This window comes from Mesocricetus auratus, unplaced genomic scaffold, assembly GCF_017639785.1.
Source record: "Mesocricetus auratus isolate SY011 unplaced genomic scaffold, BCM_Maur_2.0 Super-Scaffold_100004, whole genome shotgun sequence".
Taxonomy (NCBI): Eukaryota; Metazoa; Chordata; class Mammalia; order Rodentia; family Cricetidae; genus Mesocricetus; species Mesocricetus auratus.
The window spans coordinates 15,098,042-15,125,352 of NW_024429189.1; the positions used below are offsets into that span (position 1 = coordinate 15,098,042).

Sequence of the window (27,311 nt, forward strand, 5' to 3'; positions counted from 1 at the left end):
AGGAGTTGAATATTTTTTTCTTGTATTTATTGGCCATTTGTACATTTTCTTTTGAGAATTGTGTCTTCAGTTGATTTTCTTACTCACTGATATGGCTATTTGTCCTTTTGGTATTATTTTAAAAATATTCTATATGAATAACTAGGACATATTTTCTCCCATATTTGGAATATGGAGCCAACAAAAGTTTAAAATATGCATTTGTAGCTTATTGATTATATTAAGCTGATAACATCTTTGCTGATTTTACTTTAGTGCAAAGGCTGTAATAATGTTTCATGTGATTATAATCATATCCTTCCCTCTTATTATGTCAGTGACAACATAAGTGAGCAGGATGGTGGAGGAGTGCAGTATCCCAGAGTGATGGATCAGTTGTCTTCAGTGCTGGCTTGGTTATAAGTCATTTATTACCTGAGTGGGGTACTATCTGGGATATCTGGGCATCGCTGTCCTTATCTGCAGAGAGTCTGTCAAACCCCTCATGTTTATACCACAAGGGTTGGTCTGCAAACCAGGTTTGCTAAAGCATATGAAATTGACTTAATGGCATACAAATATCATATTTATTGTCCTTTTAAGCTTGAGAATGGATAAATAAATTTGACCCAGCCAATCCTTTGGTTCTCTATCTTCCTATTTGTAGTGTTAAGTCTGTTGCCCAGTCCCCTCTTAGAGACATTTTCTGACCTCTCACCTCATGTTCAAATCCTGGCCAAATGCTACTTCTCTGTGTTCCAAGTACCCCATGTGAAACCGCATTAGTGAATTTACTGCATTGCCCTGGCTGGATGTTCTGTGACTGTCTCTTCCATTAGAAGGGGCTCCTAGAGGGCAACCACAGTCAGCTTTTATTTTCGCATCTCTCATTTACAGCATAATGATTGGCCCACTGTAGATACTGCTTCTGAATGTTTACCAATCCAGTCATAAAGCCAGGAGACACTATGATGACTACTTTATATTTTAAACAAATATTACTGTTTAAAATATTATTCCACTTAGCTGGCTGATGATTTATAATAAATATGACATTGTAATTTCTAATTGGAAGCCTTTTAATTTCTTAATTAGGTTTACCAATTTATCTTATGTCTAGTAGAAAGATGTGAGGAGCCGCCCTCGCTATCGCTATTGCCGTTAGAAGATGGCGCTGACATCCACTGTCAGTTGGAGTTAACTGTCGCTGTCAGTTGGAGTTAACTGTCGCTGTCAGTTGGAGTTAACTGTCGCTGTCAGTTAGAGTTAACTGTCGCTGTCAGTTGGAGTTAACTGTCGCTGTCAGTTGGAGTTAACCGTTTAAACTGTGCCTCTCCCGTGACGTCATCTGGGGTGATGTGCAAACCACCAATCCCGGCTCTACACATCTCACTCGGAGCTCCTAGGCTTATATAAGGGGCTGGGTTTCTTAGCTTGGGGTCTCCCTCTAAGAAGCTGATCATCTATCTCTCAAGATGCATTAAAGCTTTACTGCAGAAGGATCCGAGTGTTCTGCGTCGTTCTTGCTGGCGAGACGGTAGCGCGGGACAGAAAACCATGAGAGTAATTATCTTTTCTTTCTCTAGTGTTACTAGGGATTTTCTCTTTCCCTTCCCTTCCTTTTGCAAAACATGAAAATTCCTTACAACTTTTTCCTTTCAGTGTTCCACCGAGCAGTTTATGGACTGGCAACCTGCCAAACGGTGATCCATTTTCTCAAAAACGTCGTCTGAGACCATGCCAAGCAGGCACACAGGCTTATCTACCGCATCAGAGTACACTCACATAATTCGTGCAAAATTATGTTTGACATTAAATTATAAACCCTTAGCATAATAATAAAAAAATAAATAACCCTCAAAGCAAATTAAAAATATGTTTTCACTGGAGCAGGTTATTAGCACACTGGAAACTTGATCTTAGTCATCAATCCATGGGCACACGTCCATTTCTGGAGGGGTTTGAAATTTCTGTCTGTGCAGAGAAAAATTTCTAATTCATAAAATGAAAATTAGCTAATAATACAATTTTTCTTCCTGAACTGTTTTGTTGATGAAAACATGTCCACTGCTATCATAGAAATGAGTGACTTTTCAAATAAAGTAGTTTGTGCTGCCATAAACAGAAGGGTAATGGCTGCTGCTGGGTTTTGCCAAAGGAGAGTACCCAGCTGTGGCTAGCTCATCTCTCCCTCCCCCTCCCTCTCTATTTCTCCCTCCCTCTCTCTTCCTGCCCCCTCCTCTCTTTTTCTCTTCTGCTGAAATATTCATTCAAATATCCCTTCTTGGGATCAGTAGATTGGTATAGTCTAAAGAGAGCCCAGCATAAAGAATGGAGCCCCTGTAAATTTGGGCATTCTAAAGCATGGTTTTTAATAGTTAGCAGAACAGGTCTGGATGGCAGAAAGCTCCCCTTGATCAAACAGCATTTCAAACTCAGGACATTTTATAGGTTTTCTCAATTGTCAACAACTCCAAGTCACAGGGAAAGACTGTTAACTTGTTAACCCAAGTTCTTGCACATGCTCAGTAGGTAAGATTTAAGTTTTGATGTGTTTAAATGGTCGCTGTTAGGTTCTGATATATAGATTCAAAAAATACGTGTTTTAGTTTAAATATTGCCTGTAAAATAATTCACTTTAGTCCTAGTTGAGATTAAATTATTATGTTGGTATTTCTCATTATAAGCTACAATAATAATCATACAATAACAACAAACTTTATCTCCTATGTATTTATTCATAAAGTTTCATTTTAATTGTAGTTCAAATCAGTATTGTTATGTGAAATTATATTTAGACACTTGTACAAATGTTTATGACAGGTAATCAGGTAAGTTGTATGCTTTTCCGACAGCATCAGAAATGTATTTGCCTTCTTTAACTTAGCAAGAAATAAAGCCCAGGACTCAGATGCACTATGTCTGTGGGAAAGACACAAGAGTCCCATTTTACACAAGATAACATTTCAAAATGATTGCCAGGTAACCTGGAAAATTGTAATGTGTCTGTTCTGCTGCCAAATTCATCTTAGCACTGGGAATTAATTTTCCAACATTGTTTTGGAAGTAAGAGGTGAATTCATTATTTCAGGCACTGTGCTATCTTTGGAAGTCTGATGTTAGACGGCTTCAGATGAACACGGAACCAGTAATGTAATTGGACTCAGCTCCTTTATCTTTCAAGGGCTCTTTTACATGACAACACAATATACACCATATCCAAGGGACACCTTTGGCATGTCTACAATTCTAATTTCTTTCTACGCTCTTGTTCATTGTGAATTCTTGGAACCTAAGCAGGATAGCAGAGTGGTGGTGGGGATTGGTATATAGAGCCCAGTGACCATCAGCCTTTCTCAGCAAGCTGGCTTCCTGAGAGCTCAAGGATCATTTGCAACAATTGCCAGAGAGAGCTACTGTTCTCCTCAGCTGTGGATGCAAAACTCTGGTATGAATTTCTGTGGGGACTCAGGACTCCCAAAGGGGTGAAGGTGAGCAAGCTCACTGGGAGGCAATGTTTACTCTTGTGCAGGGCATTTGTGGAGTTGCAGGGTCAGGCTTGCCACGCAGGACAGTGTCACACAAAAAGCAGGGGGCACAGGTATATTAAACTTTGCCCAACAGACAAGTTTAGAATACTGACAAGTAATAGATGTTCTCTCTTGGTATCAGAAATCCAAAAGACTAAAAAACATTGAGCCTCAGTTATAGGCCTCTAGACAAAACTGAATGGCAGGTTCCTGCCGGGAACATAATCTATCTCTGGTAGCATGTCTCTTGCCTTGTTTTCCCATTTTCTTCCACTTATCCTTTTTCTTTAATCTTTTACAACAAAATTTGATTGATAAGCATGTCATATTAAAGTTTATCTGATAAGTTTATTTGTTACGAGGCTAACATTCTGTCAGAATTCTTTCTCTCCCCTTCTTTTTCATTCTACTGGCTGTATAAAAACATTCAGACTCACATATTAAAAACAATATAGTAGCTTAAATAGTGCTGATGGTTTTTCTGGGGCAGCAGGCTTCCTTTGGATAAGTATGGGTCAAAACTCCTTGGTTAGGAGTTAACTCTGCTTAAGGTTCCTCCATGAAGTTCTGGATTGGACATATCTCTACTGCCTGAATTTTATTGCCATGCAATAAAATAAAGTCCAGAGTACTTAAACTCTTTTTAATGAGGACTACCAAAATATTTTTATTCTGAGGCTCTTCCTTTGTGCTCTCCATATTTTAATGAGATTTAAAGGGGAGGGGGAAGAAACAAACAAAAGTCCATCTCAGCCGTATCTACATGACATTGATAAAGAGATGAAGCATAAAATCTTGAGATAAGCAGTCATTTCATTTGTCCAGATATAACAAGAAATAGCTAGGCTTTATTTTCTTCTTTTTGTCTTTCTACTCCTGAGTAGGTCAGATTAACCATGTGTTTGCCTCAGAATTAAGACAGTTACAGCTAGTTTCAGAAAGAAAACAAAAGTTTGCATACTTTTCCTTAGTTGCTCTTTCATTTTCTTCTGGTTTGGCTATTTGTTTGTTTTTGGACCTTAAAATTTTCTCAGTGTAAATGACAAACAAATGAGAACCCCCATATTGTCAAGCTTAGATTGTTTTTAAATGCAAATGATTAAAAAACCCCTCAGTGATGAAAATTTTAGGGTACTGAACTAGGTGAATGGCTAGAAACCAAGACTTGGACCCTGTCATTGGTGGGACAGTAAAATATTTAACACGTTCGTATAGAGTGGTTTAAGTACTCCTTTAGTGTCTGCAAGCTACAAATGTTTTGCTTTTTAAATAGCACACTGACTATACATATCTTTTGGTTGGTGTTCTCTCCACCACAAGAATAAAATCAACCAGAACTTAGAGCAAAACCATGTCTAAATCACAGCAAAGCTACTTCAGCTGAGTTATTGAATTGAAATGAAAAGAATTGCTTAATGACTCACTCTTGACTTTTTGAATGAGAAGCAATATGGTCCCCTCTGTATGCTTTCTGCATGTAGTTATTTCAAAGTTGCACTAATTTTGTAACAGATAAAGAAAATTACATGTGTCTTCTTAACTAACACAGCCGAGAACTCTGGCTATGTCTCTTGCTAGCATATGGTACTCATCATTAGCAGGAGCAGGAACAGCCACCTCCTCTAGTAGACTGGTAGAAAATAGGGCTCCAACTCAGAAGTGTCTGCTCGCCATAGCCTTTTCTAGTTAAGTTGGTATCACAATCTGTAGGGTTTCATCACTCCATTGGCGATTTAATATAAACATCTGTTTCTAGTCTTTTATATCCTATCTGGGATCTTGTTTTTAGTAACTCTGACTTATCTGTCCTTCTTTCCTTTCCCACTTACTTCCCTTGACTTTGAAATAGTATTACAGTTTTCAGTATTTCCTTGATCTTTTGCTCAGATGTGTGCAGCATAAAAGGTAATTATCCTACATTTTTCTTCTAGAGCCTAAGCTGTTTGTTTGTAATTTCTCCCCCCTTAAACGTTATTATACTCATTCCTCTCACAGCTCAACTTGGAAGTAACATAACATGATTTCAGTGACGGTGGTGATTATTTCATTGTGATTGCTTCAGTAGCAAACTACACAATTTCCCTGTTCATACACCTCTCTTGAATGTTAGTGTCTTAGTAAGGTTTTCTATTGCTGTGAAGAGACACCATGACTACAACAACTCTTATAAAGGAAAACATTTAATTGGGGTAGCAGCTTACAGTTCAGAGGTTGTCCATTATCATCATGGTGGGAAGCATGGCAACATGCAGGCAGACATGGCGCTGGAGAGGCAGCTGAGAGTCATACATCTTGCAGGCAACAGGAAAATGGTCGTTGTGCCACACTGAGTGAAACTTGAACAGAAGAGAGCTCAAAGCAAGTCCCTGCAGTGACACACTTCCTCCAACAAAGTATACCTTCTCTAACAAAACCACAGCTCCTAATGGTGCCATTCCATATGAGCATATGGGGGCCAATTACATTCACACTACCACAGCTAGTTTCTCAAGGTTCTAGTGCTCAGGACTCATATCGTCCTAGTGTACTTTTGATTGAATCTACAATGTTGGGAAACAAGGTTGTTTCTTGCACTGTAATCATCTATTGGAGAAACAGAAACCCCAAGTCAAAGACAGTAGAATCCTTAAACTCAACTATTGGTTAAGCATCAGTAAATGTCCTGCTTGGTACCCTTTATTATTCAGATACATAGAAAGATTTTTTTCTTGACTTTTGGGGGGAAGCTAGTCATGAGGGTTGATGCTATGCAAGTCACAGGCAGTAGGGAAATAGTGGAATTCTGTAAACAAATGCCAAGCAAGGCTTTGTTCTTATTGTCCCATTAAGCTTAGTATGAGGTGCTATATTTAATGAAATGTGGTGAGTAAAGTGTTATTTTCCTATTGGTTACTGTAACAGTCATTAACAAGTAGGACAGACTAGTACTGAAAATAGAATGTTGTATCCATGACAACATGGAGTTCAGCTTTTCCATTTTCAGCAAATGGGACAGCAATTACTTAATATTTCTTGATTTATTAATTTCCATATAAGTGGGGATAACAAGAAGACTTGAGGTGGGCATTTAATAGAGCTGCATTAATTAGGTTTTTTTAGGTATACCTTTTATATAATGAGTGGATCTCATGCAATCCTACAAACATTTGTTGAGATTGTACTATGTTATAGGCACTAAACACACAAAATGAATCAGAGACAATTCTGATAAAGTTTTCATTGTGTAATTGATGTTGAGGCTTCCAGACACGCAGTGCCAGTATCATAGAAACATGGGGAAAAACCCACAGGTTTTCTGGGCTCATATTTGTTGACCATGTTAGGATAAAGCCCTCTAATATGCTTCCTACATTACCATAGGAATCCCTAAAATTCAAGAATGATCAGGTGGAAGAAGGAATCGTCATTTCTGTTGCAAGCCTTACTTTAATTCTGAAAATATTACAGAAATAAAAGGATAGTATCCTCTAAGAGAGTTGTTATTACACAGAACTTCACAAGTTCTGTAAGTGTTTATTCTTTCGGGCACAGCCTAGACTAGAAACATAGGCAAGACTAAACTACATACTACTTACCAGTAGGTAACAAAATAGGGCTGAGGATATGGCTCCGTTAGTAAAGTCCTCACCAAGCATTCAGAAAGTCGCTGGTTTGATAGTCAGCAATGAGCAAAAGTGAGCATGGTGGTACATACCTATAACCTCAGCATTCTGAAGTCAGAAGCAAGAGGATCAGAAGTTCAAAACCATCCTCTGCTACATAGTGAGTTCAAGGCTAGCTATGATATGTGAGAATCTTTAAAAAGTAAAACAAAGCAAAATCCCTGAAACAACTACTCCCCAAAGAGTAAAGTTTAAAAAAGAACAAACGTAATTAGAATTTTTGAAAACATTACAAGTTTTGCTTCTTCTGCTTATTCATCCATTGTTTCATGAATGTTAAATAATCACTTTAAAACATTGCTGTATATTATAAGCTATTGAAGAAAGAATCACTGACACTCAAACATGGAGATAAATGTTAAAATAAAAATAAAATTACTTCGCCTTTCCATATATTTCTTCTATGGAAAAATGAAATTGAAAGTAGGAGGTAGAAAAAGAGTATTCTCTTGGTTTTTCCAATCTGAATTTTCAGTTATTCCATCCTTCAAAGTCTGTGTTTATATATGCTCATATATATGACTTTTGGATAAAATTATTTCCAGTTTCTACTGTCTTTGCATATAGGTTATCCCCTCTTGTCATTACCAATCAAACCATTTTCTATAAGTGACCCTGAATGAATTTTTGTCTTCATTTGGATTCTATTAAAAGCAGAGTCCCAAAGAAGAGTTTGATGGCCCAGAATACATTTGAAATATGTTTTTCTGGAATGTTTTGTAGAAGCTCCTATAATAGACAGTAGGAGTTCATTCTTTGGAAGCTCTAAGCATTCTGCCCTTCTCTCAGAATTGTTGGAAGGACAGGATACTGCCTCACCCCTCCCAAATCTCCTAGGCTCCTCTAATTGGAAGATATGTTTAGATTTGACGTCCTAGCACTCCTAGGCTGGGCTATCACATTTTGTGCAAGGCTAACTGAGCTTACAGAACACAGAATCCTCTGAAGTGAGAAAAAGTTTATTGCATCTTCTCAGGACCTGGCATTACCTTCTTGGCAAAAATCACAAGAAAATGAAGGTGGGTGGGGGAGAGAGAGAGAGAGAGACAGACAGACAGACAGAGAGACAGAGAGACAGAGACAGACAGACAGAGAGAGAGAGAGAGAGAGAGAGAGAGAGAGAGAGAGAGAGAGAGAGAGAGAGAGAGAGAGAGAGAGAGAGAGAGCTCTGTTACCCTGATCCTGAGCTACTGCCTTGAAAGGCCCCACTGTCTTCCTGGAAGGCTCGTATGGTTGACTCAGATTTTAGCCATTGCCTGTTTTTCTCTTCTAGTGTAATCTGAATCTTCAATTGCACTACCCAGTTAACACAACCCCAGTCACTAGTGCCTTCCCTCTGACCCAAGGGTAAGTGGATATCTAAGGTAGGTAGTTTTTAACTTTCCTTGGATTTATATATGTTTATAATGACTAGATATTCTAAAACTGGAGTCAGTGTTTGCTGAGTAAATGAGGGCATAGGTGAAAGACAAAACTTCCTAGCCTGTTTTGAAGCTTCATTTGTTAAAATTATATGTTAAGGCTTTAAAAAAATCATGAACTGTTTATTTTACTACATATGACTAAATTGACTTTCCAAGATGTGGACAATGGCATTTGGCACACTTAGCATCATCTCAGGGAAAAGCTTCCATTGAGGAATTGCCTAGATCACATTGACCTATGGCCATGTCTGAGGGAAATTTCATTTAACAGCAAGAGACATCTAGGCGGGGGCTTTGTATCTTTGTTATTTGGTGATTGCATCTAGATTTCTTACATATATGGATATATATTAAGAAACTTCTACCATATTAGGTCTCCGTATGACCCCCTCAAATAGCCTTTAGTTTTAGCAGTCCTTCCTTGTACTCCCTTCTTTTGATTCTCCCATTTATCTTCCCAATCTACCCAGTCCCACCCCCAGTCCTTCCATAACTATTCTAATTCTCCTTGTACAGAGATTCTTGTCTGTTCACTAGTCCTTTACTCTCTACCTAACATCCATGGCGATGTGGCTTGCAGCCTGCTTACAAAGACTTAACATATGACACCCACAAATAAATGAATACATAATGTATTTGTCTAACAGAATCTTACATAAATCTGAAGTAGAGCTCAAATATTGCTTCTTAAAAAGAAAAAAAAAACAAAGCCTTGACTGTAGTCCCTTTGAATTTCTGCATTTAGCTCTTTGCTCCAGTATTATTAAAGACAGGTGGTAGGTGCATATCATCTCCTTGCACTGTATCTTCTAAGGTGGAGTTCCCGTTCCTAAAAGTGAACTTCCTTTCTTAGATATCTCTTGAGTGAGATTTTATTCTCAGTATCTGATATAGTGCCTACTATGGATTTTTGTATCTATTGGCAGCTAATTTCTGATGATAGTTGGCCATGTTGTTCTATGTTCTCTTACACATTAGTCTTTTCAACCACATCTGTGGTTCGGATAGTCAGAGTAGAGCTTCATAGTATAGAAACAATAGCTCTGGGATGACTGACAAGTAGTGAAGCAATGGGAAAGAAGTATTTGTCAGCCTTTAAAAAGCATATGCAATAAAGAGGGATTACCTAAAAAAGCAAGTAGAAAGTATCTTCTGAGAAGGAGACATATCCTGAATATAACAATAACCATGAAGCAAATTTGTTTTTGAAAAAAACAGATCATTCTGGTAGTCACACAGTGAATTTTGTGTTCTTCAAATATGTATATGACTTTATAATGTTTCAGTGAGGGAGAATGAAATGGGGCTAAATAATGATAAATATATCCAAGTATTAATTATGGCTATGATTAAGTTTATATTATTAATGTTTAAGAGCTATGGTCCTTCAATTTTGGAGGAATTTAAGCACCTAGAAAGAAGGATTAAAAAATAATTTTTGAAGAGGAAAAGCAGAAAAAACAGTTTTGGGTTTCCGAGGCGCTCCTTCATCCAATCATTGCTACTGTAGTGAAAAGCACTGACACATTGAAATGTGTCTTCGTTGACATCCATCTTAATGCAGCAAGGGATCAGTTTGCAGCACAACATTGGTACTTTAGCTTCTCACCTTTTCCTCCCTTCCTCTTGTCAGAAGCACTGTTAAATTTGAACCAACTACAAAATGTGGAAACTAGACATAGTTAAATCAATCAATAAGCTGAACTGAGAGGCTACACTGAAAAACAGCACAACAATTTACTAACATTAGTGAATTGGACACTAGATCTTTGTTTAAAGCATATCTGTAAGCTTTAATTGTAATAGAATCCAGATATTCTAGCAGAATATAACTTTCAGGTTAATTCCATTGGCTTCCTTAAAAAATTAGATAAATTCAAGTAGGAGATTTCCTTATTGTGTGCTATGAAAAAAGAAAAAAAAGGATAAGAAAATGTCTCTCCCTCCCCCACTGGGCTACTTCCTGCTATTTCTAACAGTAGTACAATGTTGCTGACTATGTTATGTTGTTACTAGGTTGTGTCAAATCAAGAGAATAATTGGACATTAAGATTCATCTCTGAATACATTAATTAGATGATTTCTTTTTTCTGTCTTAGGTTACTAATGATTTCCTTTCCATAACTATGGAAACTCTATAAGAACTCATTATGCTTTGGGGATTCTCCAGCTACTTTCAGATGATTTTGGGTAGATGCGTTTGTTCTGGTAACAGTAGACTCTATATTAAGTTCCGAAATTAAAATTTCAAAAAGAAAGGGTAGTATTTAGATTTCACATGTGTGCCCTTCAGGGGGCTATTTCTTTTCAGATGAAATATGTTCCACAACGGTGGTACCTATGGAGAGCCTGAGGCCCCAGGAATACTAATGTGCTCATCACTGCCATCCTAGACACCACATCCTCCCCAATGCTGAGTCTACAAGCATCTCCTTCCGTTGCCGAAAACACGGGCAGGGTTCTGCACAGTTCTGTGGCCACGTGTCTGGCTGCACTGTGTGTTTACTTCAAGCAGGTTTTCACTGCTGATTCTGTCTGTTCTCCGAGTCGAAGCTTAAGTTGTGAGGGGCAATAAATATCCATCATTAGCTTATTAACAAAATCATTTATGCTTTCCAAGTTAAAGATATTAAATCAGAAATTACCTGATGATGACTCCTTTTGTGCTAGCCTATGTGCTTTGAGCAGGTCTTTTCACAGGTTGTAAGAATATTTCATATCATTTTACAGTATTTCAAATTGCTATTATTTGATATTTCATAGGAACAGTATTTTTCTTTAAAATGGAAATGTATCAGCATGGAGTTGAGAATTCATAACCAGGGAGACACACTCCAAAATCAGTGTCAATCTTCCTGCAACTAAGTGTCCTGTGTGCTCTTTCCTGTGTGATGGGTTTTACCAAAAATTTGAAATCAAACGTTTTTTTCAAAGATTTTGTAGTAAAATATATTTTATTGTTTCCACTTATTCATGACAGTATTTTTTGATTTTAGTTATAGTATGTTTTATGCCATTTTGTATCTTTTAATTGAGAAGTATAATTCACCTACATTTAAAGTCATTACTGACAACCAACCTACCATTTTGCTGACAACTTTCTTCATGTGTACTATGTCTTTATTGTTTTCAACTCCTTTAGTACTGATTTCTTTTGTATTTAAATTTTTTTCTGAGTTGTAATTTTAATCACTTTTATATTTACTTCCTTAAAAGTGAAAGTAGTTGAGAATTTCCAATATACAATAAAATATCATGTCTACCCTCATTAACCCCATAGATGTCACCCCATGTCGTATACCTTTCTACTCCATGTCCTCTCTTTTTCTTTTAAAAACAACTAGCCTACTAAGCCAATTTAGTGTTGTCCTTTTATGTGTAGGTATGGGGTCACCCACTAGAGTATGGGCAACTTACCAGTGACTAAACCCACAGAGAAGAGTGACCTTTCTTTCTAGCACCTATCAACTGCTAATTGCTCCTGGTTCAGGCATGGGGTCCTGTGAATTCTTCTGTCTATGCTGGGATTTTGGCTGTCTTGATCTTATGAGGGTCTTGTTTGTAACGTCTGACACCATATGTAATGTGTAGTCTTCCCACCAGCTGCCTGGGTCCTGAGCATTATCAGCCTCCAAATAACACACGAAACACTATATTAATTATTAAGCTGTTGGCCGTTTGCTTGGTTTCTTATTGTCTATCTCTGACTTAATTATTAACCCATTACTGCTAATCGGAGTATTTCCATGTAGTCTCTTACTGGAGAAAGGGTCCAGATGTCTTACTTCTCCCACGTCCTACATCATAACTGACTGTGCCTCTGTTTCCCAGAATCCTCCTCAACTTCTAGTCCCACGTATCTTGCTTACCTCTCAGCCAACAGTGCTTTATTTAATCAACAAACAAGACAACGTATACACATAAAGACTTCCCCCATCACTTGTCCATGTAACCAATGCTGATGTGAGTACAATGAGCAGCTCATGTCCACAAAATGGCATTTTCTAACACAGCTTACCACTCTCTGCCTCTTACACTCTCTCTGCCTTCTGTTACAAGATGCTGCTGAGCCTTGGCAGGAGGTCTGTCATTGATGGAGATTCTGATTTAGGGCTAAGCAAGCCACTATTCTTAGCACTTTGAGCAGTTAGGCATATCTATATTGACTGTTACCTAGTACAAAAAGAAGCTGCTGTGGTCAAGGTTGAAAGCAGACCATGTCTAGGTCTATGGATTGGAACATAAATGTTTTGAAGGTGTTTTAATGTCATAGCTATTTAGCAAAATAACAGCAGTAGGTTCATCCCTAGAGCCTGCGACCTCTCCTTCCAGAGACTTTTGGAAGCACCAGGTATGAATAACCTCCAGTAGAGCAGGACTCCATTTCTACTAGAAAGCAGTTGCTTATCCCACAAATGTCATGCCTCTGTTGTACCCTTGGGCATATATTGCTTGTCAGGTTGATGTTATAGCATGGAGAGTCTAATGCTGGGTAGTATCCTCAATGTCTTTTCTTTCCTGTCAATCTGAATAGTACCTTTTGGCAGTATGAATGATAAGTGCTAACCAGCCTACAAAAAATGTCCTGGTTGGTCTAAGACTGATTTCTCTATGTCTCAGTCAAAGTGTGTGGTGTCTTCAGCAATAGACTCTTTAACTTATAGTTGTGATGCACTAATAAGAGCAACAGAAAAAACTGACCCAAGTTGTTTTGAAAACCTCAGTGAAATACCTGACCATAGTAGGGAGGTATCCTGTGTTTGGCATTGTCATTTCATGTTTAATAGTCTATGTCTTTTGGGAACATCATTGTCCACCCAAGCTTGGTTCCCTATGTTCAAACTTATTTGCTTGCAAAATTACATTTTGAAGTTAGTTTAAGGAGTAGTGGGTTTCCATATTTTTAAAAAAATACATATTTAGTTTCAGTTAAATTACTCTTTATCCTCCCTTCAACTGCTCCTATCCTTGTCTAAACAAGGATAATATTCTCCATGCTGTCTTCTTCCCTATCAGATTGGATTGCACATGCTGGATGATTGAACGGTCTAAGCATCCAGAGTCAAGCTTCTTCTTGTGAAGTGTAGTATTTTATGGGTATGAGTATTCTGCCTGTATTCTGTGCACTGTGGGTGTTTCTGGTGCCCACAGAGGCCAGAAGAGGGTGTCACATGCCCCCAGACTGGAACTGTAGGCTGTTTTAAGCTGCCAAGAAGCTCCTAACCTCTGAGAAATCTCTCAAACCCTTATTAATTATTTTAAATATAATACCTTAATTCTCTGATAATTTCATACAATGTATTTTAAGTTATTCACTCCCCATTCCCCGCCTAACTCCTCCCAGTTCCTACCCCTCCTCAAACTCTAACATTGTATGTGTGTGTGTGTGTGTGTGTGTGTATGTGTGTGTGTGTCCCGTTTTAGACCAGCCATATTCTTAAAGAAAACTGACTCACCAGGGCTGTGCAGGCACATACCTTTAATCCCAGCACTTGGAAGACAGACGCAAATGAATCTCTGTGAATTTGAGGGCAGCCTGATCTATAGAGCGAGTTCCAGGGCAGGCTCCAAAGCTACCTGTCTTGAAAATGCCCCCTCCAACCAAAAAAATTAAACTTAAAAAAAGTCCACTGACTTCCTTTCCTAGAAGTCATAAATTGCCAATGGTCCTCAGCTAGGGGTGGGGTTTCATGAACACTTCTTTCCATACTTGAATGCTGCTTGGCTTGACCTTGTATAGGCTTCACGCAGACAACAAGCACAGCTGCTGTGAGCTCATGAGTTTAGTGTTCTTGTCATTCCCTGAAGACATTTTGGCACTTTCTGACATCTGGCTTTCCATGATGGTGAGAGTGTGAAATAGACATCCCATTTGTGCCCGAGCACTCCATTGACACTCCCTGCACTCTGATTCAAAGTAGGACCATGGATTCTTTAAGTACATGCCTCCAATTCCAAGAAGGACCACACTTTAACAAAGAGATGCAGCTGTTGCTTTGTGTTGGTAAGTTATTATATGCGTATAATACTTTTTTAGTAAACAGAAACAATTCTAGAACAGTTCCTTCTCCACAAACATTAAAAATGGCCACAGTAAGTAATTTACAGAAAGTAAATAGTTTTTATTTTATTGCATTGCAACTGTGGTTCTACTTTTATTAGTTAATGTTAATGTTTTACTGTTTGTAATAGCTGTATTATTTTTTATTATAGATATGTATCTTCGGAACAATGAAAATCAGATATCATTTTTCCATGTCAGGTAACCCCAGAGAAGTGACTTGGAAGGACTATTGTAGTTTGACCTTATCCTTTGTATGTTGTTTTACCTGTTTAATTTGAATATTGAAAGTGACATGCTAATATCATGTAGAATAAACTAAATTCAGCTTCTTGATGACTCATTTGACAAAGTTATTGAGCACATATTATGTTTTTGTCACTATGTAGGATCTTGGAAATAGAGATGGGGCCAAAAACAAAACAAAACAAAACAAAAAACCAGTCCCTGCTTGAATAACATAGTTTAAATCTGTTAAGGAAGAAAGTTATGGAAAAAACAATCACATTGTAAATAGAGACATATAAATATAAAGCAATTTATAATGGCATACTCCCATATGCACACTTATATAATAATAATAATATATTTAGGAGTATGAAATGTAATTGAATGGCCTTATTGTGTATGTGCTTAAATATGTGTATGAGTGATTATGTATCCCTATTTATATTTGTGAAGAACTCCATCTAAAATGTACTTGGCATTGGCAATAGAGGACAATCAATTTTAGGTCACAAAAGTCAAAAATACTGAGAGTAATAATGACAATGATGATTAAAGAAAGGTAGATATTCAATTGTGATTTTATTGCAGGCTTAAAGAAATGTTACTACAGTGTGACACATGCTACCCTAGATATTATGGCTATAAAAGACACATGGATTAAAAAGCCCTTTACTGCAGGCAGTTCCCTATTTGTTGTGACAGTTTCAGGTAGTTTCACTAGTTCTACACATAAGAGAAAAGTTAACTTCAAGTGACTCGGATTCACATTCTCATCTGACTTCAGTCTATAATACACATTTCATTATTATTATTCTCTAAGAATTTGCAGAAATAATGCATTTGAAAATACTTTCTAAGTATAAATGCAAATGAGATAGGTATTCACTTTTCTCTTTGTAGTTTCTAATTTGTATCTCTTCTAGGCTAATATTTAAATAGATTTTTTTGTTCCCTGTGTTCACAGAACTTGAGGGAGACTTCAAAATGATGTACACTAGTATTTGTGGTAATCCTAAGGTGACAAGCATTTCACCGCCTAGGTTCCTGCTGTACCCTGTTCCCACCACTTCTAATAGGAATCGATCTGAAATCAACAGACAGACTGACTGCATCAATTCCCTGAGAAACAGTTCAGAACTCACATCAGTTATGTTTGTGAATTTAGGGTGTGTCTAGCAGTTCTGTTTTTCATTTAAAGGATTCACATGTAGGATATTTCAGACATAAAAATGGTGAATAGTAACAACAAAGAATGTCTGCTTCCCTTTCAAAACCTTCAACAGATGTCAAGAGTTTCATGGTTTGATTTTATCAATTCTCTTTGTGTTTTGCTGGAGTATTTTAAAACAATTACAGATAAAATAACAGCAATTTACTCATTCATTTTAGGGTGTATCTCGACTGCTAGTTTTCTCCTTTACCAACTAACCAACCCAAAACATCATTTGCATATCCTCCCTAGCAAATCCCTTTTTAATCTTAGGAAACATGTATTTATTTCATTTTATGTGTATGTGCCTGAGTATACGCATGTGTACCACATGCCTGCAGGTGTCCATAAAGGACAGAAGAGGGCAATAGGTTCTCTGGAAATGGAGGTACAAGCCACCCAATGTGGGTGCTGGGAACCAATCTTCTCAATAGCAATATGTGCTGCTAATCTCAGAACCATTACTCAGTCCCATTAAAAAATCTTTTTCGTGAAAAAAATCACTTAATGTTCAATTTGTGGTCCAATAGTTTTACTTGCTTTAATGATGTCTTTTTTGTAAAGTGTCAGTTTACTCAAATCAAAAATAAAACACGATCTACATATTGTAGTTGTTGCTATCTGTTTTTAGGTCTTTTTTATTCAACTGTAGATAACTTCCTTTCTGGTGCAGTGTCCTCACTTCCTTTTCAGTTGTTTCTATCTTCCTTCCTCCCTGCTTCCTTCCCTTCCTCCCTCCCTCCCTTCCTGCTTTCCTCCCTCTCTTCCTCCCTCATCCCTGCCTGCCTCCTTCCCTTCCTCCCTTCCTCCCTTCCTACTCTTTCTCTCTCTCTCTCTCTCTCTCTCTCTCTCTCTCTCTTCTTTCTTTCTTGTTCATTCCTTCATCCGTCGGTTCCTCTTTCCTCTCTGGAAATAGCAGCCATTTGTTCCCAGAATGCTGCCAATCCTATGAACTAACTGTTACTGGGTTATTTTATTTTGCAACTGTTGAAAACTGGGCACCTGTCCCATCCTCCATCGCCATCACTGACTTTTCTTTGGGTGTTTGCATGCTGTGAGTTTGAGATTTGGCCTGCAGAATGATGAGCCATTGGTGCCAGAGGTGTCTGCTACAATTTATTTCAAGTTTTTGTTATTTATTTGTATGTTTTGTAAATATCAAAACTTTTTATGGGTGACTCATGTATGAGACATACAGAAATTGACTTCTCTATTTTATATGATGCTTGCTGGCACCAGTAAGAAAGAAACCATGGAAAGAATACAATTCAAAATTGCCTCAAAATTATCCTGGAATGAATCTAACCAAGAAAGTGAAAGACTTGTACAATGAATACTTTAAGACACCAAAAATACCCAAAGAAGATACAAGATGATAAAAAATCTTCCATGTTCGTGCATTAGTAGAATTAATGTTATAAAAATGGCCAGTCTGTCAAAAAAATCTATGGATTTGATGCAATTTCTAAAGAGCATTCAAAAATTACCTTAAATTTCATATGGATACAAAAAATAAGGATAATCCAAACAGTTCTGAACAGCAAACAAGCAATCAATGAGGTATCACCATTCCAGATTTAAAATTCTACAACATAGCTATAATAATAAAAACAGTGTGATACTTACATAAATACAGACATTTTCATCTATGGAATGGGATGAGGAGGACTCACATATAAGCCCCCACCCTGAATTTTGGAAGATGCTAACAACACACATTGGAAAAAAAGATATTTTCAACAAGTGGTACTGATCAAACTGATATCTATCTATCTATCTATCTATCTATCTATCTATCTATCTATCTATCTATCTACCTACCCATGTATTTATATCTAAACATTTATAGAATTAAATTTGGTCCTTATGTCTCACCATTCTGCACAAAACTCAACTCCAAATGGTTCAACGACTTCAATATAAAACTTGTCACCCTGAATCTGATGTAGGAGAAAATAGGGAATATGCTTGAATTTGTTGGCACAGGAAATGAGTTTCTGAAAAAAACTCTGAGAGTTTAGGCACAAAGACCAAAAATTAACAAATGAGACCTCATGAAACTAAAAAAGCTCTGTACAGCAAAGGACATCATCACTCAAATGAAGCCTACAGAAGGGTTAAACGTCTTTGTCAGCTATACTTCTGGGAAAGGATTTGTATCTAGAATAGACTTAGCCTCTGGCCTCCAAACATATGCGTGCATGCTCACATGCAGACTTGCATACATGAACATGTAGTCACACAATTAAAAATTAATAATAATTGTCCAGTAAGATCTCGTAACTATCAAATATAGGTACTTCAAAGTTCTGTTTCTCTTTTAAAAGAAAAAGCTTCATAAAGACATGGTTGGAAAGTCTGTACATTTAGCACCAAATTCAACCACAAGAAAATTTATTTCACATTCCTGGATGAGAGACTCATCATAGCTTGTCTGTGACTTTCCTAGTTCAGCAATGAAACTTTTGTGATCTGAGAATACCTTTATGCGCCTGGTCAATTGAAATCATTTTTAGAAATAGGATGATTCAGTTGCTTCTCAGAGTCCCTACCTAACTGCCAAGGACTTTCAGTTGTGATTGGCCAGAATAATTTTAGCAAAAACCATGTGGAAAATTCACAGAACTTGGAATACAAAGTACAACACAAAAGAAGATATTTAGCAACTACCCGGATGAGTTGTTTTTTACCAGTATAAGTTTGTATTTGGCTAATAACTCTGGAAATACCTATCCATGAAAATTGAGTTTATCTAAGACCCTCAGTACCACTCCTCGAGTACTTTGTTTTATTTATTCTTCTGTTATCATGATTAAAAATCCCGACAAAAGCAACTTGAGGGAGACAAGGTTTATTTGAACTTACACTTCAAAGATACAGGTCATCATGGTGAAATAGCCTAGTGACAAGAGCCTGGGGCAGTTGGTCACACTGGATCCACAATTAAGAAACAAAGAGAATGGTGAATGCTTGTGCTCCGTTCATCTTATCCTTGTTCTGTAGTCGGGGATGTCAACCTAGAAAATGGTGCTGTCTACAATGGATGGATATTCCCATCTCGTTGAGCCCACATTCTCTTGCCTAAGAGAATGGAGAGCTAGTGCTACCTTTGTAACCACATACATTTCCTGTGTTACAATTAATGTCAATGATGCGCCTTAAGATACCAGAATTGCTTCAGGCTTGGGATAGAGAGTTTTCAGTTCTTCTGTGGGAGAGAGTTGAGCATACCAATATGCACCTCAGAAGATGGTTTTTCTCACTTTGTTTCCCATGTATATGTTTTCCTTGCATGGTTTGTGTTTGTCTGTATACGCTTTGACTTTAAAGTAACTATATTATATCCATTGAGAGTTACTATTTCTGATGCATTTTTCTTAAATAATGTGACAATTTCTGATAGTGCTCTGTAGCTCGTATCAAAATTGGTATAGATCATTTATTTATTATTTACTAATCTATTGCTTGGATCAGCCCTCTCCTCATATCATAAGAAGGAAATAGTTGAGTTTTTATCTTATTTGAGCTTTAGCTTCTGTTAAAGATTTTTCAAGTGCTGTATCTTTTTGCTTCTTTTCTTGGTCTTTTTTTTTTACTATAGGAAACAGACTTTGCTTATTCTTAATAATATACATTTACTCCATTAAATGTAACCTTGTTGCTGTACTTAGTGTTTTAAACATTTTTCCTTAGAGAAACATCTCATCTTGTAGTTAAACTAGATCTCTAGGTACCATGATTCCCATCCCTGAAGTCTGTGAAATAACATTTATTTTCAACGCTGAGGACAGTTGCCTGGTCCTCACACCTGCTATGTGAAAGCTCACCACTCAGCCACTTATAGACTTGTCTCTGAGACAACATTTTAAAAATATGGTTCATCCTGTTGCTTTGAAGGCTGAAACAAATACAATTTTAGCTAAATAAATAAATAATAAATAAATAAAATAGAGACAGACTATAAGGCTTATTTTATCAGTGAACACACACACACACACACACACACACAAACACACAGACTCTATTTGCCCTTCTCCAATTTAAATAATATAATGAGTACTCCGAGACACCAACAATATATTTTTGTCAGGTTTTATTGCGCACAGATGACAATTATCAGATTACTTTGGAATGGCCATTTAGGGCCTTCTGACATGTCCCTTTAAATTTTCTGTAAGTGGCTCCAGTTATATTTGCTTTCCTTGATTTTACAGGATCCTAGGGGAACAGCCCGTTCTCCCTCATGACAAAGAGAGAGCCCAGGAAAGGGGCAGTGTTTCCCTCTCACAGGTGATGGAGTTGTATAAAGAATGCAGCAGATAATGGCTGGCTTGTCCTCTGAACAGATGGTGATGGTCTTGTTGCTAGGATAAGGCCTCAAGAATTTAGTTTTTAATTCCACATTATTTGCCTCAGTGCCATGAATATCCCTTGGTTTCCTGAGGCAAAAATACAAAAACTACACACAAGGAGCGACACAAAAAGTGAGGGAGAGAGCAAGAGAGCCGAAATGTGACAAGGCAGCAGAGTGGAGTCTGTGCAGGAGAGGCTTTGGGGAAAATGCAGGCTCAGCTGTCTACAATCACCTGGGTTTAAAAGGCAGGAAGGAAGGAAGACTGGCTGGGAGGAGAGCTGAGCCTTTGATGCCTTCCTTCCATAACATAGAGAAAAATGCTCATTCTCCCCATTAGAAGTCTTCTGGCTTTCCTAATTAAGATAAACATGTTTCTGAAGGAGTTAACTTTTGTGGCATGGCATTTATAAACCCAGCTATGTGTACAGAGAAGAATGTTGGCCAAGAATTTGGGCTGCTAGTGATTGTATGGAACATTTTACAGAAATATTTTGAAATAGTTACCTTATTTTGAAGTGAGTGATTTTCTTTCCCTTCACTCAATTTAAATATCTAGTTCCACTTCTAGAGGATGATAACCTGAGTTTTTAAAAAATAAGAGAACAGAAAAAAAATGAGGGAACAGTTAGAGAACATTAAACATAGTTCTGGAACATGAAGAATATACTCTACTAACAGGTTTACTCTTTTATTATTGATTAACTTCTGAAAACATCCAGTCACTCAATTTTGAGAAAAATGCTGTTATTTTTTATTTCTTTTGTTGAACAACAGAGATACGTTTGTGACTACAGTAGTGTAAAGGACTTGGAGAGCCAAAGAGCTCACTGATGAGAGGGCTCTGTCAGAACAGGATTGTCCTGAGGCCTTATTACCTACTTCAACTGGTCCCTCCCATCAAACCACCAGTTTCACTGTTACATTGTCCCCCACGTACTGATATTAATCACTTGATTCAGAATTACCTGTATGTCATCGAGTAATCGGTAACCGACCATCGGATTTTTTATGAATTATGTGACTGAGGGCATTAAGCTGGGCCTCAGCATAAGGTGCCAGTGAGTTTTTCCTGCAGCCTGCACTTTGCTTCAGAGAAAAGTAGTCAGGGGACATGGCAGTGTGGTGAATTCTATGCCAGCAACAGTGTCATTAGGAAGACAGAGGTCAGAGCTTACTGAAAGCCCAGATTTTATGGGGTAGCAGTATAAATCTCCTACTGTGGTGACTGTGTTTGGAGTGCTGTCAATCACACACAAGTTTTAAGTTCCTTGCTTGGGAGGGAAATGACGACATAGGTTTTGTTTTAGTTTGGGTACTTTTTCTTTTATACCTCTCCATCCCTTGCATTTATGACCCTCTCAGTTCTTCTCCTGACAAACAAAACAATGTTTTAGGGTACTTTCTTTTGAAATGACCCGAAGTCGAGTTCTTAAAAATGGCTATCCTCATCAAAATTACCTGTTTGGTACTCTACTCCCTCTGGGCTCTTAAGTAAACTATTAGCATAGTCTGAGTGATTTAATTTAAGGCAAGGTGTTAATGACTTATTAATGACTTCTTAGATAATATGTTTGCTTTCTGGTAAAGATTTTTAATGATGCGAAAAAATAATGACTAGGGATTAGAAATCTGAATGCTACAATACGAGTGTGGGGGTAGGAGAGAGATTGCTGGCAGGGACACTCCCTCATGATTCTTAGTTCACACTGTGGATGACTGTCTTCCTGCAAAATATCTGACCAGCCATGTTTAAAAAATTTTGCCATATCCAACTGTATGTGTCTCAAGATGTGACAGACACCAGAATCTGGCACTTTAATTCTACAAAAGCATGCTATAAATTGTGTCTTCCAAAAAAGTAGACTTTATTTAAATAACCAATTGTTTTAGAAATGTTCTGTTGCTGAAGTATTCATTTTGCCACACTTGCTTTTAAAATTGCTTATAGACTTATTTGTCTGAAGGAAAGCTGTATTTTTATCTCTAAAATAAATTTACTTCTGTTTAACCCTAAAACAAAAGATCTTAACAGAATATACATTATTAAATATTTTGCATTCACCAAAAAGTATATGGATGAATACAACCTGGATTAACAAATTTGATACATTTCTCTTTAACAATGAAGCAAATAGGATTATATCATTAAGAAAAATGAGATTCACTTTGTATCCTAAACAAGATCACAGAAAAGAAGCAAATTTCTGTAGAAAAACACTTGAAAGTTTCTACCAAAAACTGAAGCTAAAATAAGATACATCTCTATTGTTTCCTTCTTGCAAGTATATATGAGGATGTGTCTACTTGAATAAATTAAGAAATAATATATTTATGAATAATTGTATTCTTTTATATACAGAAAAATATACCGTAGATATTTTAATCTAAAACAAAATACTGGAATGCTCCTTAAATTTTAAGTTGTTTTAATTTAGGTTAAATGATCTTACTGTGTTTTTTTTTGTTTTGTTTTAGTATTTTGGATGTAAGTGTACAGTCTGTACAGTTTATGCATAGACAGATTGATTAAAAAGAAGACCTGTTCTATTTTTGTATTACTAGATTTCAGTGATGCCCTATTTCAGATTACTAAAATGTTGAGTTTTAAGAAGTGAGACCTGTTGAGTGTTGTCTAAAAACCTTCTCTTTTCTGTGTGGGGAGGTCATGCTGGCAGCAGACTTTGAAATGCTGATTTATGAGTCCTTGCACTTAACACTTTCATGATTTCAAGGACCACTAAGTAAGCTCTGGAACCAAAGAAACTTGCGAGGTCATGGCTGGAGTTTCAGAATCCTAGATGGTTAGTGAGTTACTGTTCTTTCTGTCTGAGATATTTCCATTGGTTCAGCTCCTTGGCAAGCAGTAAATGGAGGACTGGTAACAACACCTGGGGAAGCAGAAAGTAATTAGAGCTAGAGAACAAAACTCATGTAGTTCAATTAAAAATAACTATGCATTAACCTATTTAATTTTTTGATTTTTAACATAATATACATGAAAATTCTCTGACATACCAAGGAAACTGGGTGATATGGAGAGAAGTATCCTTGTACTATTGCATGACTTATTCTGAGAGCACTTTATGGAGTCTGGGCAGTTGCAATAAAGTTATTGTGGTGTCTTGCTTGGTGTGTCAGTCACACAGAAGGAATAAAACATCTCAAACCTTGGCCTGCTATATTTTGGTGAGGATGTTGTCAATCTGTCTAAATTTTATTATGCAGAAGATTGTACTGTTTATTATTTTGTCTACAATGTGTTTAAGTTACGAATTTATTCATCTTTTTTCTGTGCTTGCCTTCCCCCCTGTATGTATATGCATGTATACTCATGAACAGTGTTGCTATGTGTACATGTGTCAGAGAATGACCGTGTGTGTGTGTGTGTGTGTGTGTGTGTATGTGTGTGTGTGTATGTGTGTGTGTGTGTGTGTTCCTCAGGAGGTACCATGTACCTTATCATTTGCAATGTGGTCTCTCTTTGACTAGGGTTATCCCAATTATGCTATCCTCTGCATCTTTACCTCTTCAGTACAGGGATTTTAGGCATGTTCCAACATTGGTATCTGATGAGGGAAGTCCTTCTGTGTATATGTTGTCCTATTGGTTGTTTAATAAAGCACTGTTGACCAATAGGGAAGCAAGATAGGTGGGACTAGATGTCGAGGAGGATTCTTGAAAATGTAGTCAAGAGTAGAGAGTCACCATGTGGTCTTCAGAAGAGAGGGTGCATGAGGCTGGTCCTCGGTAAGATAAGACCTTATAAAAATATATATGAGTAATTATGGGTTAATAATTAAGTCAGAGTTAGCCAATGAGAAACCATAACAAATGGCCAACAGCTTTATAATATAGTATCTTGAGTGTTATTTGGGGGCTGAGACAGCAGCAGGACCCAGGCAGCTGGCAGGAAAGAGTACATATAACAGGTATCAATTCTGTATGCTTGTGCCTCAAGCACTCTCCCAACTGAGCTCTACCCAAGTTTTATTGCTCTGTCTTAAAGGAGAGCTACCATATATGCATTTAGATATTATAGGGATCCTTAAACAGTAGGTAGTTTCATTGGATATTTCAACTAAGGGTATTGTGCATGAAGTCCAGGTATAGAAGGAAATATTTTATTACTGTTTATTTGATAACAGACCATTACTGCTTAATGAAAGGCCTATAAGTTTGTGTACAAAAGTGAAATGTATATGAAAAATTTGTATTAGTTGGCTCCATAATCTGGGAGTAAAAATCACTTGAGTGCTTTATTTCTTTGTGATCTCTAAACATCTTTTTAAAATTTAAATTAGAAACAAGCTTGTTTTACATATCAATCCCAGTTCTCTCTCCCTCCCCTTCTCCTTTGTCCCCCAATGGACCCTTATCCCATCCACTTTCTGCTCTCCAGGGATGTTGAGGCCTTCCATGGGGGATCTTCAAAGTCTGTCATATCATTTGGGGCAGGGCCTAGGCCCTCCCCCGTGAGTCTAGGTTGAGAGAGTATACCTCTATGTGGAATGGGCTCCCAAAATCCATTCATATTCTAGGGATAAATACTGATTTACTACTAGAGGTTCTATAGATTGCCGAGGCCTTCTCACTGACACCCACATTCAGGGGTTCTGGATCGGTCCTACGCTGGTTCCCCAGATATCAGTCTGGGTTCCACGAGCTCCCCTTTGTTCAGCTCAACTGTTTCTGTGTAGTTCACCTACCTGGTCTTGACCCCTTTGTTCATCACTCCTACCCTCTCTGCAACTGGATTCCAGGAGTTTAGTTCAGTGTTTACCTCTGGGTGTCTGCCTCTGCTTCCATCAGCTACTGGATGAAGGCTAAATGATGGCATATAAGGTAGTCATCAAACTCATTATCAGAGAGGGGCATTTAAGGTAGCCCCTCCACTATTGCTTAGATTGTTAGTTGGTGTCATCCTTGTCGATCTCTGGAAATTTCCCTAGTGCCAGATTTCTCTCCAAACCTATAATGGTTCTCTAAACACCTTAACATTATACTCTGTAAAGAATAAACTCAGCACTTTCAGAATAAAATAAAGAACTGAGGGAGGTATGGAGAACATAATTTCAGTCTATGTGTCAGTGGGGAAAAATGAAGGAATTAAATTTAGGAGAATTGTTTGGGGAGGATTTTGAGATTAAAATAAAAGTAGCAAGTCAGATTAAGAAAGTTAGCATTTGACCTTAGAACAAAATTCTGCTCAGTAGGAGAAGAAGACATAGTGTGACAAAAGAGAAAAGAACACGTTGCCTATAGGATCTATAACTTGCTGGCTTAGATAGGGCTTGAAAGTAATTTGAAGATAATTTGCACCTAATCAACCTCTTGAAACTATGAATATGCAGTCTGTACACTGTGTATTTGAAACTACTCTGACATTGTGAAAAAGTAAGGCTGTTCTCAGATTGCTTAGCCAACCTGGCATTTGGAAAGGGACACTGACAACTCTGCTTAACACCACAGACAATGTACCATACCAATATGTTACCTGATCTATGCATCCTCCACAATGTTTGAAGATGGTAGGGATTGATTTACCCTTAATTTTCTATTGTTTATTTTTCATTCCAGAAAGGATAGTTAAGTTTATGGATAAAAATACATCAGTATATTCCATGTCTAAAAAGTATAAGGTTTTTCATATTTCAGATAATGGGTTTCTTTTTGTTTCTTTAGAGAACTCTTCATTGTATCCTTTGTTGTCTATTTCCACCAGTTATCCTGCTTTTGTCTTTTGTGATCAGTACTATATATTCAAATTGGGAGAAAAGAGGCACACACACACACACACACACACACACACACACACACACATTCTCACACCCCTTCAAGAAGAATGTGCTTACAGTTCTGAAAGTTTTTTCCAGGATAATGAAGAGCTGGTCTTCTCCAGTAAAAGCTGGCTTTGATCGGTAGTCTTTCTGTAAGTCTTAAATTTTTGCCACAAAGCTTGATAAATTTCAACAATGCTCAAAGTAATTTTTCTCACATGTTGATCCTGGTAGAGAGCAAAGGTGAATTGAAGTAGGAAAAAAATACACTCAGCACTGAGTTAATTGCCAGGTATCGTTTTAAGTATTTTTAATGTTTTCTTTTTAAAATAAATTTTTTACAAGAATTATCCAAACAATCTTATGGCCCTGAATTAACAGACAACAAAGCATACCCTGATGAGTCTGTGGCTCCTCACAAGTGACAGGGACACACTTATCTTCCTTTTTGTCTCACTGCCATTTTCTCAGTTCCTCACAGGAGCTGGTTCCTCACAAGTGCTCATTTTTCTCATCTCGGTTGACAATAAGCATGAGTACAGAGCTTTTCTCTTCACCCTTATTATTATTGTACCCAAAAAATGAAAAACACATTTGCAGTTATTAAATGGTTCTGGCTTTGGGTGTACATTATTGAGTTGGCTCTATGAATTTGCAGTATACTTCAGCTAGCCAGTGTGGTTCCGGGGATAGCACAAAAACTTTCCTCATTAGAAAGTTGGTGAAATCTCCAGAAAGTAATTGCCTCTGTAGCTCACATACAAACATTATCCTATCTATTCAAAGTAAACCAATGTCCAAGTCTAGCCTGCCTAAGCATCACAGGATCCATAGAATCCGGTTGACAGGTAGCACATTCCCTTGGCATCTGCTTTGACCTGTGCTGTTTCCCATATGTACCCCATGTCCATTAAATTCAATATCTGCCAGCACTGGTGTCATCTCTCCCCAAACTCTACAGGGAGAAATCAGACTATCCAGCTGTCTACCATATCTTAGAATCTCTTTTCATTTTTCTCTGTTACCTTTATTTCTTCCAGATATAGATCATATCTAAATTACTATTGGTTAGCAGGCTTTCTGTCT

The 27,311-nt window shown here is 37.4% G+C and overlaps 1 long non-coding RNA gene across 1 annotated transcript in view; it reads left to right on the forward strand.

Moving 5' to 3' along the window:
* The first annotated feature begins 1,524 nt into the window (after positions 1-1,524).
* Positions 1,525-27,311, forward strand: part of LOC121140341 — a 108,586-nt gene continuing 82,799 nt past the window's right edge. Inside the window, exons 1-2 of the long non-coding RNA XR_005877127.1 lie at positions 1,525-1,542; positions 8,445-8,518. This is a non-coding gene — a long non-coding RNA (uncharacterized LOC121140341). The remainder of the gene's footprint in view (positions 1,543-8,444; positions 8,519-27,311) is intronic.